This window comes from Pinus tabuliformis, chromosome 9 (assembly GCF_031772625.1).
Source record: "Pinus tabuliformis cultivar Carrire ecotype Pingquan chromosome 9, CPIR1, whole genome shotgun sequence".
Taxonomy (NCBI): Eukaryota; Viridiplantae; Streptophyta; class Pinopsida; order Pinales; family Pinaceae; genus Pinus; species Pinus tabuliformis.
In genome coordinates this window covers 34,066,967-34,080,062 of record NC_142307.1, presented here as the reverse complement: position 1 = coordinate 34,080,062, position 13,096 = coordinate 34,066,967, and the positions used below count along the sequence as shown (strand labels likewise).

Here is a 13,096-nt window from a genome sequence, read left to right as displayed (position 1 = left end):
ATTGGGAATGATAAAAGTCTGGATGTTCCAATTACACAAGAGGAGCAGTGGCAAAAACCTAAGAAAGCCCCGAAAGGTAAAGGCTCGATGTTAAAACCTCGTAGCATGTCGGTCACCAATATGGTTTCGTCCTCTTCGAACCCGTTCAAAGTGTTGAGTGATGGAGATATGGAGATGGAGGCACCACCTCAGACAATCATGGAGGAGACACAAGAAAGAGAAGAAGGAGAACTAGTAGCAGAAAATAGTCTGAAGGGGGATGGGGATGAAGTTACCCCACCAAAGTTTGCACCTGTCACTGAAGCACCTCCAAGTAGCCTCCAAAAAGGTATCGATTGTGTTTTCACTTGGAATTTATCCCAAACTCTATCCTGGGTTGAAGAGTGCAGCAGCCAGGAAACTAATTCCAACAAGAAAGCTGGAAGACCAAATAAAAGGACATAGAGAGAAAGGGAAGCAGAACTAAACAAAAAGTTGGGGAATCAAATAATCATTTCAGAAATTTTGAAAGGAAAAAAATTGAATAAAGAAGGAAAGGACAATGGTCGTTCCCCCTCCACCCACAAATTATGAAACTAATATCTTGGAACATAAGGGGGCTAGGAAACCCTGCTAAAATCCTAGCAGTCAGAGACATAATAAAACAAGAATGCCAATCAATAGTATTTCTTCAAGAAACAAAGTTAGAAGAAGTGGAAATTATGAAAGAAGCTAGGAAATTCTGGAGAGATAGCATTCCTTAAGAGGAGCCTTAGGAGGACTAGGCATAATTTGGTTGAACAAGAATTTTACTCTCGTTTATGAAATTAAGACAAAATCTTGGATAATGGCTCTTTTGGAAGATAAGGAGACAGGGGAAAGATTACCCTTCATAATCAGGCATTACGACCAATAATCAGGCAGAATCCCTTTCACTCTGGAAATGATTCAAAATAATTTTGGATATTGCTATCAAAACTTTGTATATAGTTGGCGATTCCATGATGATCATCCAAAAATGTATTAATCTTCTCAAGAATGTCACTCTCCTAGAAGATGAAACCCCTCAATCATGGTAAGGATTACATATTTGTTATAATAAAAATTGAAAAAGTTCATCTATTCCATGTGTTGCGTGCCAATAACCATCTAGAAAATGGTTAGGCCAACGTGGGGGTGTTATTAGAACAAGGTTGAATTTGCATAAACCAACATAATTCTTCATGTCACATCCTTTGAATGGATGCATCAAGACAACATTGTATTGTGGTGGTAGGGGTCGTCAGAGTGTTAAGACAGTAGTTAAGAAGGCCATCTCCTCGAGGTGCCTATGCAAGATGGTAGTTAAGAAGGCCAACTCTCTGAGGTACCTTCGCAGTGTCTTGGTTGCAAGGTCAGTAGGTGGTGAGTTAATGCACGAGTGCGGTGCCGTCGGAAGGCAAATAATGTACGCTGACAGGTGGGTGTTGAAGCATCGGTTACTCATCGGAATTTTTAATATAACTACTTCTCTTAGTGATGAAGGAACCATCGTATTACGCTCCTGGGTTCTGGTGGTGGAAAATATGGAAGGAAAAGGCATTGGCAAGACTCTGCATTGTCACGCATTTATCAAGGACAAGATCGAGAGGAATGTTGGGATTGATCAGGTTGTTATATATTTCAGTTGGCTTCAGTCAATTAATCAAAATATTTTCATTGTTCAAAGGCGTATAGCTGCAAAGATGTCCTATGCACGAAATGGCAGTGGGGGAGGTTCAGGGCTTGGCAACTCGAGGTTTGGTCATGGCACAGGGCATGGAAGTGTTAATAATTTGGTGGATAGCTCCTATAAACAAGTAGTAAAGGATATTGTTGAATGAAAATATGGTTGTAATTTACGCCCAATTATCTGGTTTGGGCAATGACTTGGAATTAATGCATGTGCATAGATGTATTGAGTGTTCAATAGAAGGTTGACAACATCGACATTAAGGTGGAAACAACAACGGTGGGGGTCTTAAAGAAATTCTTCGAAGTTGGGGATTCAACAGCCATCATTGTTGCTAATGTTGAGGTTGTTGTTGTTGCGCGGGTTTTGGAAGAAGAAGAGAATGATGCGAAAGAACTAACCACTTATGTGGACGTTCTTACAGGTGAAGAAGCTGAGCCTGGTAGCAGCTGATTGAATTCGTCTTAATTTACATATATGCAATATTGATTTATAGAATATAGTGGTGTTTTTTTGGAAAATATATAGTTATAATTTTGTCATAAGAACATATGTAAATAATAGTGGTAGCAAGAAGGTCCCTATCCAATATAATTTGATGGAAGTTGCAAAAAGAACAAATCCGAATTTTGTAAGGGACCTGGCCCATTTCTAGTCAATATAATGAAAATACTACAAGTTTCATATATATATATATATATATATATATAGATGATGTGAAAATATAGATAAAAATAATTGAAATGTAACCCAAAATACATATTCAATATATGGTAACTCAAAACCCGTTCTCCTAACATCATTCTATGTTTCAATTATTTTTGTAAAGCTTTCCATAAAGCATTACTTAACCTGTCTATAAATATAGATGATCTGAAAATATAGATAAAAATAATTGAAATGCAACTCCACAAAAACATATTCCTATATTGACAAATGGTAACTCAAAACAACTCACTACAACAAATAAACAATAGCATATAAAAATAATTAAAATGTAGCCGAAAAACATATTCAATATATGGTAACTCACAACTAATTCTCCTAACAATTCTATATTTCAATTATTTTTGTATAAAATATCCATAAACCATTACTTAACCAGTCCATAAATATAGATTATCTAAATACAGGTAAAATAATTAAAATGTAACCCCAGAAAAATAGATTCCTATATTCACAATTGGTAACTCAAAAAAAATAACTACAATAAACAAACAACAACAAATAAAATAATTGAAAGGTAACCCAAAAAACATATTCAATATATGGTAACTCAAAATCATTTCTCCTAAATATTTTTGTGAAAGTTGTCCATAAACCATTACTTAACCTGGAGTCATCTTGGTGATGTCAATTAATCAAAATATTTTCATTGTTCAAAGGCGTATAGCTGCAAAGATGTCCTATGCACGAAATGGCAGTGAGGGGTTCAAGGCTTGGCAACTCGAGGTTTGGTCATGGCACAGGGCATGGAAGTGTTAATAATTTGGTGGATAGCTCCTATAAACAAGTAGTAAAGGATATTGTTGAATGAAAATATGGTTGTAATTTACGCCCAATTATCTGGTTTGGGCAATGACTTGGAATTAATGCAAAATGCATGTGCATAGATGTATTGAGTGTTCAATAGAAGGTTGACAACATCGACATTAAGGTGGAAACAACAACGGTGGGGGTCTTAAAGAAATTCTTCGAAGTTGGGGATTCAACGACCATCATTGTTGCTAATGTTGAGGTTGTTGTTGTTGCGCGGGTTTTGGAAGAAGAAGAGAATGATGCGAAAGAACTAACCACTTATGTGGACGTTCTTACAGGTGAAGAAGCTGAGCCTGGTAGCAGTTGATTGAATTCGTCTTAATTTACATATATGCAATATTGATGTATATAATATAGTGGTGTTTTTTTGGAGAATATATAGTTATAATTTTGTCATAAGAACATATGTAAATAATAGTGGTAGCAAGAAGGTCCCTATCCAATATAATTTGATGGAAGTTGCAAAAAGAACAAATCCGAATTTTGTAAGGGACCTGGCCCATTTCTAGTCAATATAATGAAAATACTACAAGTTTCATATATATATATATATATATATATAGAGAGAGAGAGAGAGAGAGAGAGAGAGAGAGAGAGAGATGATGTGAAAATATAGATAAAAATAATTGAAATGTAACCCCAAAGAAAACATATTCCTATATTGATAAATGGTAACTCCATACAAATAACTACAACAACAAATAAAAATAATTAAATGTAGCCCAAAATACATATTCAATATATGGTAACTCAAAACCCGTTCTCCTAACATCATTCTATGTTTCAATTATTTTTGTAAAGCTTTCCATAAAGCATTACTTAACCTGTCTATAAATATAGATGATCTGAAAATATAGATAAAAATAATTGAAATGCAACTCCACAAAAACATATTCCTATATTGACAAATGGTAACTCAAAACAACTGACTACAACAAATAAACAATAGCATATAAAAATAATTAAATGTAGCCGAAAAACATATTCAATATATGGTAACTCACAACTAATTCTCCTAACAATTCTATATTTCAATTATTTTTGTATAAAATATCCATAAACCATTACTTAACCAGTCCATAAATATAGATTATCTGAAAATACAGGTAAAATAATTAAAATGTAACCCCAGAAAAATAGATTCCTATATTCACAATTGGTAACTCAAAACAAATAACTACGATAAACAAACAACAACAAATAAAATAATTGAAAGGTAACCCAAAAAACATATTCAATATATGGTAACTCAAAATCATTTCTCCTAAATATTTTTGTGAAAGTTGTCCATAAACCATTACTTAACCTGTCCATAAATATAGATGATCTAAAAATACATATAAAAATAATTGAAATGTAACCCTTCAAAAACATATTCCTATATCGACAAATGGCAACTCAAAACAAAATAACTACAAGAAACAAACAACCGAAGATAAAAATAATTGAAATGTAACCAAAAAAACATATTCAATAAATGGTAACTCGAAAAGATTTCTCCTAACATAATTCTATATTTCAATTATTTTTGTGAAAGCTTTCCATAAACCATTACTTAACCAGCCCATAAATATAGATGATCTAAAATTACATATAAAAATAATTGAAATGTAACTCCAGAAAACATATTCTTATATTGACAAATGGTAACTCAAAACAAACAACTACAACAAACAAACAACAAATCAAAATAATCGAAATATAACCCAAAAAACATATTCAATAAATGGTAACTCAAATCCAGTTCTCCTAACATAATTCTATATTTCAATTATTTTTGTGAAAAATTTCCATAAACCATTACTTAACCCATCCATAAATATAGATGATTTCAAAATACAAATAAAAATAATTGAAATGTAAACCTATTTTGACAAATGATGACACAACAAATAATAGCAACACAGATAAAAATAATTGAAATGTAACGCAAAAAAACATATTCAAAAACAAATAACTGCAACAAATAAAAATAATTGAAATGTAACCCAAAAAACATATTCAATAAATAGTAACTCAAATCCAGTTCTCCTAACATAATTCTATATTTCAATTATTTTTGTGAAAATTTTCCATAAACTATTACTTAACATGTCCATAAATGATCTAAAAATACAAATAAAGATAATTAAACTGTAACCCGAAAAACATATTCTTATATTAACAAATGATAACTCAAAACAAATAATTACATCATCAGGTTTAGATGTTAGATAAAAAATAATTGAAATGTAACCCAAAAAGCATATTCAATATATGTAACTCAAAACCAGTTCTCCTAACCAATTACGGCACCAAACAAACCGCAAGCAAAATAATTTTTCCTATTTCAAAAGTACATTGGATAAAAAAATAAAATAAAAGATATCAATGTAAGCTGGCAAGGTATTCCACCATTTTGCATAACTCATCAATAGGAATGGTCATGGCAGTTGCAATTTCGCTCATCCTTTGGCTGTTGAGATCCAGAAAAGACTCAATCAAATCGCCATCCAGCAACTGTTTCACATTTCTTGTGTCACCAGTGTTGAATGACCTCCACTGCTCATGGTTTAAGCCTCCTACTCCTCTTATTACGTTCACAAGATGCATTTGCAGCTTTTGAAGAATTTGATATTGCTCCTCTGGAAGTGATGCAATAAGACCAATCATACCATTAGTTGTTCCAAATATTACTGTAGGAATGGTATTCCCATACAAGGGCAAGGGCTGAGCTAAAGATGCACGCCTGAACTGGTTAACAAGAGCTCCAAGATGGTATTCACCTTCAAGTTTCAATTTTCTTTCCTCTTCCGAATCAATTGCAGCATCGTTCTTTTTCTTCACCACAAAAATGTCGAAATCTTTCTGATCTGTACCAACGTACGTATCATCATCCAGAAATTCTACAACAGTCATGTAGTTTGCACTATAATCGTGAGCCTTCTCTTCTAATATGCCTCCCCTCTCATCAATATTCTTGTATACCAACAAATACATAGATTGTACACAATCACCAACTAAGATAAAATCCCCACGAGTTTTTACACAGAGTGCAAGCACATGCCCGGGATGTCCACATTCAAACTCCAGCTCCCTGGAAACATCATCACGGATCATCCATTTGTACAAGTCAATCTTTTCGTTGATTCCTGCAACTAATTTTCCATTAAAAGCATTGAGATTGTATACAGCTCCCTTTGTCTCCTTCTCTGTAACCAGACGCAGTTGTCTGTTTCCAACCGAAAAGACCAAAATTCGGCCCTTCTTAATAAATATAGTTTCCTGATCAGGATACCGATAAGCTGTCCCAACACAACAATAGACAGTGTTATGATCATCTGTAAATGAGCAACTGAGGATTGAACAACCTTCTTCATACATATCCAGTGGATATGATGAAATATTTTCAAATGTCTTTTCATCTAAGAGACGAATGAAGTGTTTTTGCATTTCATCATAACCATACTTCATGCTGCAGATGGCAAATGTTCCAGACTTGTCTTGATAGCAAATACGATATGGGTGTTCCTCGAGATGAACTGATGAGATGTAAATATTCTGAATATTATCGATTGAACCAAAAGAAAGCATGTCTTCCTTTACAACCACAATGCTGTTAGGGAAAGATTTTGAATGGAAAGAACACATATGATTAACTTCTCCCACACTCACATTACTATACGCCAACCTCAGGTTACTACTGCAAATAACTGTGGCCCTGTCACCTAACGCTAACACATGCGTTGCATTCTCATGACGAAAAGTCCTCAGATTTATTCCTTTGGTACCCAAGGAAATCTTTTTCGTTTCCCCGTCAGAAAGCTCCCCACTGCTCACATTCAATGTTAGGTTATATAAGTGCCCATCCCCAAGCCCACACAGCAAGTATGAAATCCCTTCAAATTTACAAAATAAAACAGACCGGGTAACAACATTCTCGGCAAATTGGAGACTTTGAATGAGTTTCAGATCAGGAAGAGAATAAATTCTGATACTTTGGTCTTTCCATAGTCCAACAGCTGCCAATTCACTCCGTTTACTATCCTGACCAATAGGAGTTATGTCCATGCAAGATACATCATACTCAATCTTTTTATGTCCCTTCAGTGTTAGGGATCCCTCTCCAATTTCCAAGTAGACAATATTACACCCTCGAGTGGCCAACAAAACCTGGGTAGCACTACCTGTGGCTACTGTTATAGACAATCCTGTGGCGGTGGGGGCTCTCCATTCAGACAATAGCTGTCCAGAAGACGCACTCATTAATCTCACAGAACTTGCTGTTACCTGAACAAGCTGGTCATGAATAGCATCTTGACAGAATAAGGAAGGAGCATGAAGGACAAATCCTTGTATTTCATGTGTTTCTTCTAGCTCATCATTTGAGTTAATGGCAAGTACACGAGTCTCACCAAGAAAGCTCAGCACCAAATAAGTGTCGAAATCGTCACGAGTCGAAGAAGCTCGTAATGGCCACATTCCCTTTACATCTGCAAACTCTGCAGCTGCATGCTCGTTGATTCGTATGCCACTCCTGAGAATGCGAAGGCAGCCATGGTTGAATCCTCCAGAACAAGTCACGACGTGTTCTTGTCCACCATGATCAACAACACAAAAGTCCACGATTGGACCAAGGTTAACATATGTTTCCACAACTGAAAATCCCACTGATCCATATATAGAATCCGGGGGAAGATGCAGTTTGACAAGTTGTGAATCTCCTTCATCAGACCCAATGTACACAAATCCATTCTCTAAATAACAGATTGTTGAAGCAACAGATGTGTCACCTAGCAGATCTATATTGAGACCACTAACCGTTCCCTTTTCATGAATGAGAGAAAGCAAGTGAAGGTGACCCATGTGGTCACCGAGCAGATATTGAGAATCATGGACTTTGGCATAAGCCTGAATGATAGTCATTGAGTTGGGTGTGGGAACAGCTTTGAATACTACAGAGGGAGAGGGACTGAAATAAGCAATGGTCTTCTCACCAATAATAATAACACCTCCAAAAGGCATGGGAACAGGTATTAACATACGGGCACCATGGTCTAAATTGGGCACAGACCAGGGCATCTCCTTAAAATCCCTGCCTTTTACATCTACCTCGTATGTTCTTACTTGCAGTTCATCTCCATACTGTTGAAGTTGTTGGTATAGCACAGCAATTGTGGGCTTTGAACAACCATACAAGAACTTGATATCCACAACTTCAACAGTTCTGTCCAGCATGATATCGAAAGCGTGTGTAACTCCTGCAACACCATCATATGCTAAAATTGTAAATACGCCATGATAGAGGTGGAGTCCAATGACTCGACAATCCGGATCAACCATACCAATCTCATATCCATTCTTGACAGGGATCGCGACAAAATCCCAGACATTTGCGACAAAATCCCAGACATCTGCGACAGCCCTGGTAATAAGCTCACGGCCCCCGTTATTATTCCACTGAACAACACTCAACTTGTATTCTTCTGTGGAAATAACAAGAGAATCCTGCTGCTCCCCAGCAGGTCGGAACAGTTCAAGCACTGCGATTCGGCCATAGATTGGTACTTGTAGAACTTTTTGTAAACCCTGAGAGGAGAGAGAATGGATCTCAATCCAGGTGCTTTTTGCAATGATGAGATTAATGTCGCGAGGACCAGTAAAGTTGCCCACGCAACAATGAGTCACAGCAGTGGGCTTATGGACACTTACAACGTAGTTCCACATATTCATCTTCTACCCCTTGAAAAGAGCTAGCCTCGGGTTAACGGCAACAAGTGCTTCTGCTCTCCTAATTCGGCAGCAACAAACGACTGAACCTCAAGAAAATTTTCCTGAGGCAGCAACAAACTAGTGAACTCTGAGAAAGAAAATTCTCCTTCCGCCGCAACAAACCAGTGAACCTCAAGAAAGGAAGTTTTCTTCCACCACAATAAACCAGTGAACTCCAAGAACCACAAACCCTTTACATATATATATATATATATACAATCTTCTCATAAGGAAATGCCCACATTTGAGTAGTCCCACCGACATTCAATTAATTGGGTGTTATGCCCTATAATAGTAAGGATATGTATTTCTTGGAGTCTAGTATCCCCGCCTAAATTATCTGGGAAGGTTGATAGTTTTTATTTAAATTATTTAAAAAAAATCAAATATTAAAAATTATTTTAAATAAATAGATAATTTTATTTTTTTTAAATATTAATTAAATATATATATATATATATAGATATTTCATTAATTTTTTTAAAATATATTTTTTATTTTAAATATAAAAATTGACTTGAAATTTTTAAATAATTTAAAATTTTTAAATTTTCTAAAATAAAATTATAGGTAGGTTCAGGTGGTCCACTTTAACTATTTTTGCCCTAAATGAATTTAAATATAAAAGTTGGTTAATCAGTGGACAAATTCAACTACATTTTACGTAAGATTCTCTTTCAAATAGGTCTTACGGTTATAGTTTCTCATTTTTTATGATTACTTTTGACTTTGGAGCTTTTCCTTTGGGTTTTGGTTCATTAAGGATTGACTTTGTCTACTTAGTAAGTCACTACATAGGATAATTTTAAATCTAGATGTGTATTAGAATGTGGATTGAGTGATAATATCCTTTTTATAAATGAGTAATACATTTTTAAGTTGAATTTTGCTAATTAAAATTGTCTCTGTTAAAAAAAAAAGAAACATTCATTTTAAAATCTGATTTTATTCACTTGTTAAGTCACTCCATAAGGTAATCAATACAATCATATAAATTAAATGGTCAGTAAATGCTGAGAGATATCAAATCATAAAATAATTAATATATACATTTCAAAAAATATGTAACAATATTATTAACCATGGAGATTCACCTCCTCTTTATGAGAGAAATTCGTAACTTGTAAATAGTCTTTGCTACAATACCATGCGCTAATACTATGGGTTGTCAATACCACATGCCCAATATATACATATGACTAAATTTGAGAGAAATCTTATCTTTTTATTAGTGATTATTACTAAAAATATTCTAACATATTTCATGGATATTAATTTATACCATCCACCTAATAACTACTTGATAATTAAATTAAATTTGTTAAAAATTGATAAGTTTGTTAATCAAAACATTTTCTCCATTAAAAAAAGGCTTTCGTCTTAAAAGTGGAGTAAGTTCATTAATCAAAACATTTCCTCTATTAAAAAAACATTTCACCTTAAAGGTTGACTTTGTCCACTTATTAAATCACTCCAAAAGATAATTATAGATTTAGGTACATATTAGAATGTGAATTGAGGGATAATCTCCTATCCCATAAACATATTTCCAAGTTGAAGTATGTTAACTAAAACTTTGCTCTCATTAAAAAAAATAGTTCACCTTAAAGGTTGAGTTTGTCCACTTATTAAGTCACTCCATAAGATAATTATAAATTTAGGTGCATATTAGAATATGAATTGAGTTATAGTCTCCTCTCCCATTAACGAGTAATATATTTCTAAGTTGAATTTTGTTAATTAAAACTTCACCTCTACTAAAAAAAACACGTATCTTAAAGGTTGATTTTGTCCACCTTTTAAGTCACTCCATAAGATAATTATAAATTTGGGTGCATATTAGAATGTGGATTAAGTGATAATCTCCTCTCTCATCCATGAGTAATATATTTATTAAATTGAAGCTTGTTAATTACTTTTTTTCCTCAACTAAAAAAAATATTCACCTTGAAATTGATTTTGTCCACTTATTAAGTCACTCCATAAGATAACTACAAATTTTGGTGCATATTATAATATGAGTTGGGAAATAATCTCCTCTCCCATAATTGAGTAACTGATGCAGCGAAACCTTTTTCTCTCCTTGTGGCGCCTTAGCACTTACTAGGTGATCCACAATCCTATACAAATTCCACAGGACATGACCCTTTGGGCAACTTTGCCTACGTTAATTGTAGATTTGTTTCCAATGACATGAATGCAAGGCGATCCAATCTAATAGTCCACCATCATTGCAGGACCCCTCTAGCTTGACAAGAATTAACAAAGGGGTTTGCTTTAAAGTGCGTTCACATTGGACGACAAGGATGCAACACAATCCAAATGGCTCGTCCATCCACGAGCCTAGTTCACCACGGGGGCACTCTATCCTATCACATTTTAATTGAGGGTGGTGTGTCCACAACCAAACTATGCCCTTGCCTAAAACCGCCTACATATTTCATCTTCACTACATGAAACCACCTTTGAGATCCATTCTGAAACTTTCACGGGAGAGGTATTTTAGCATGCGCCCAAAGAAGTTGGGTTTCATTCATAAGGAACTTCCTAATCATTTTCGACACCACCCCCTCTCAATCTGTCAACAGTTCTTCTCGACATTCTTCATTTACATATAATTCAATTAACACATATTTCAATATTTTTCGTTGTTTATAGGAATTAATGTAACACAGGATAAGACATGCGATATGTTATGCTCTTGACCTACGAGAAGATACCAGAATACCAAATATGCGAAGAAATATACCCAGAACACATAACAATAAGAAATAACAGCATGTATTTTATTATTCAAAAAGGAAAGCAATGTTCACTTGCCTCTTCAAGCGGGCAACCTCCAATAGAGCTGGGCTTAATTACAAAATAAGACACGACACTCCTTGAGGGGAGTTTTTATCCTTTATATAGGATTCATACATGCAATACCATGGGTCAGTACCATGGCTCTTATTAATACCATCTATCTAATACCATGGTCCATTTGCAACTAACTGTGGTCCCTTCTTAAATGCGGGTCAACCACTTACAATTATTAATATGGGCTTTATTGACTCTTTACTTAACTATAACTATGACTCGACCCTATTACATAAATAAGGGGTTTAGGGTCGGACCCTAACATGCCATCCCCCATAAAAATAGCCTTGTCCTCAAGGCTGAAGCTGTGGAAACTGATGAAGGGCAGTGGCTGGTTCCTAGGTCGCATCTTCTGGAGAGGTGTCTTTCCACTTGACGAGGACTTCCTTGATCATGCAATCGCACAGGTGCCATTCTCGCGTGTTAAGAACCTCTTCAGGTTGGAGCCAGATTGAACCTTCTTCATCCAATTCCGGTAGACTGGTTTGAATTCGGCTTTCTTGAGGCATGAGACACGGAAGACTGGATGGATTTTTGCAGTGGGTGGCAAAGCTAGCTTGTAGGCTACTTCTCCGATGCGATGAAGTACTTGATATGGTCCGTAGAATTTTGGATATAATTTCTGACAACCCTTGTCTTTGAGGGTTGTTTGCTTATATGGTTGCAGCCTCAAGAATACCTTATCCCCGTCTTGAAATTTGCGTTCTGAACGATGTTGATCTTCCTGTTGCTTCATGCGGTTTTTTAGCTTGATGGAGATTCTCTCTGAGGTGGGCCAACATGGTTGTGCGATTCTGTAGGATTTGATCCACTGCTTGTACCTTCGAGCATCCCTGGATATAAGAAGTAGGTGAAGGAGGGAGTTGACCATATACTACTTCATATGGAGTCATCTTGGTGATGGCATGATAGTTAGTGTTATACCACCATTCGGCTAGAGGTAACCACTGTACCCATAGATGTTTCTCTTCTAAAGTGAAACACCTAAGGTAGGTCTCTAGACATTTCTTGACTGCTTCAGTTTGACCATCGGTTTGGGGATGATAGGAAGTACTGAGTTGTAGTTGGGTACCTTGTAGCCTGAAGAGTTCCTGCCAAAAGTTACTGGTGAAGATCGGGTCACGATCAGACACAATGGAAGTGGGCATGCCATGAAATTTGAAGATCTGGTCCATGAAAGATTGAGCCACCAAAGCTGGTGTAAAAGGGTGGGGTAGGGCGCAAAAATGAGCATACTTAGAAAGTCTGTCCACAACC

At 35.5% G+C, this 13,096-nt stretch overlaps 1 pseudogene; it reads right to left on the bottom strand.

The window, feature by feature from the left end:
* Window positions 1-5,596: 5,596 nt before the first annotated feature.
* On the bottom strand, window positions 5,597-8,941 carry LOC149146985 (DNA damage-binding protein 1 pseudogene; annotated as a pseudogene).
* Window positions 8,942-13,096: the final 4,155 nt, after the last annotated feature.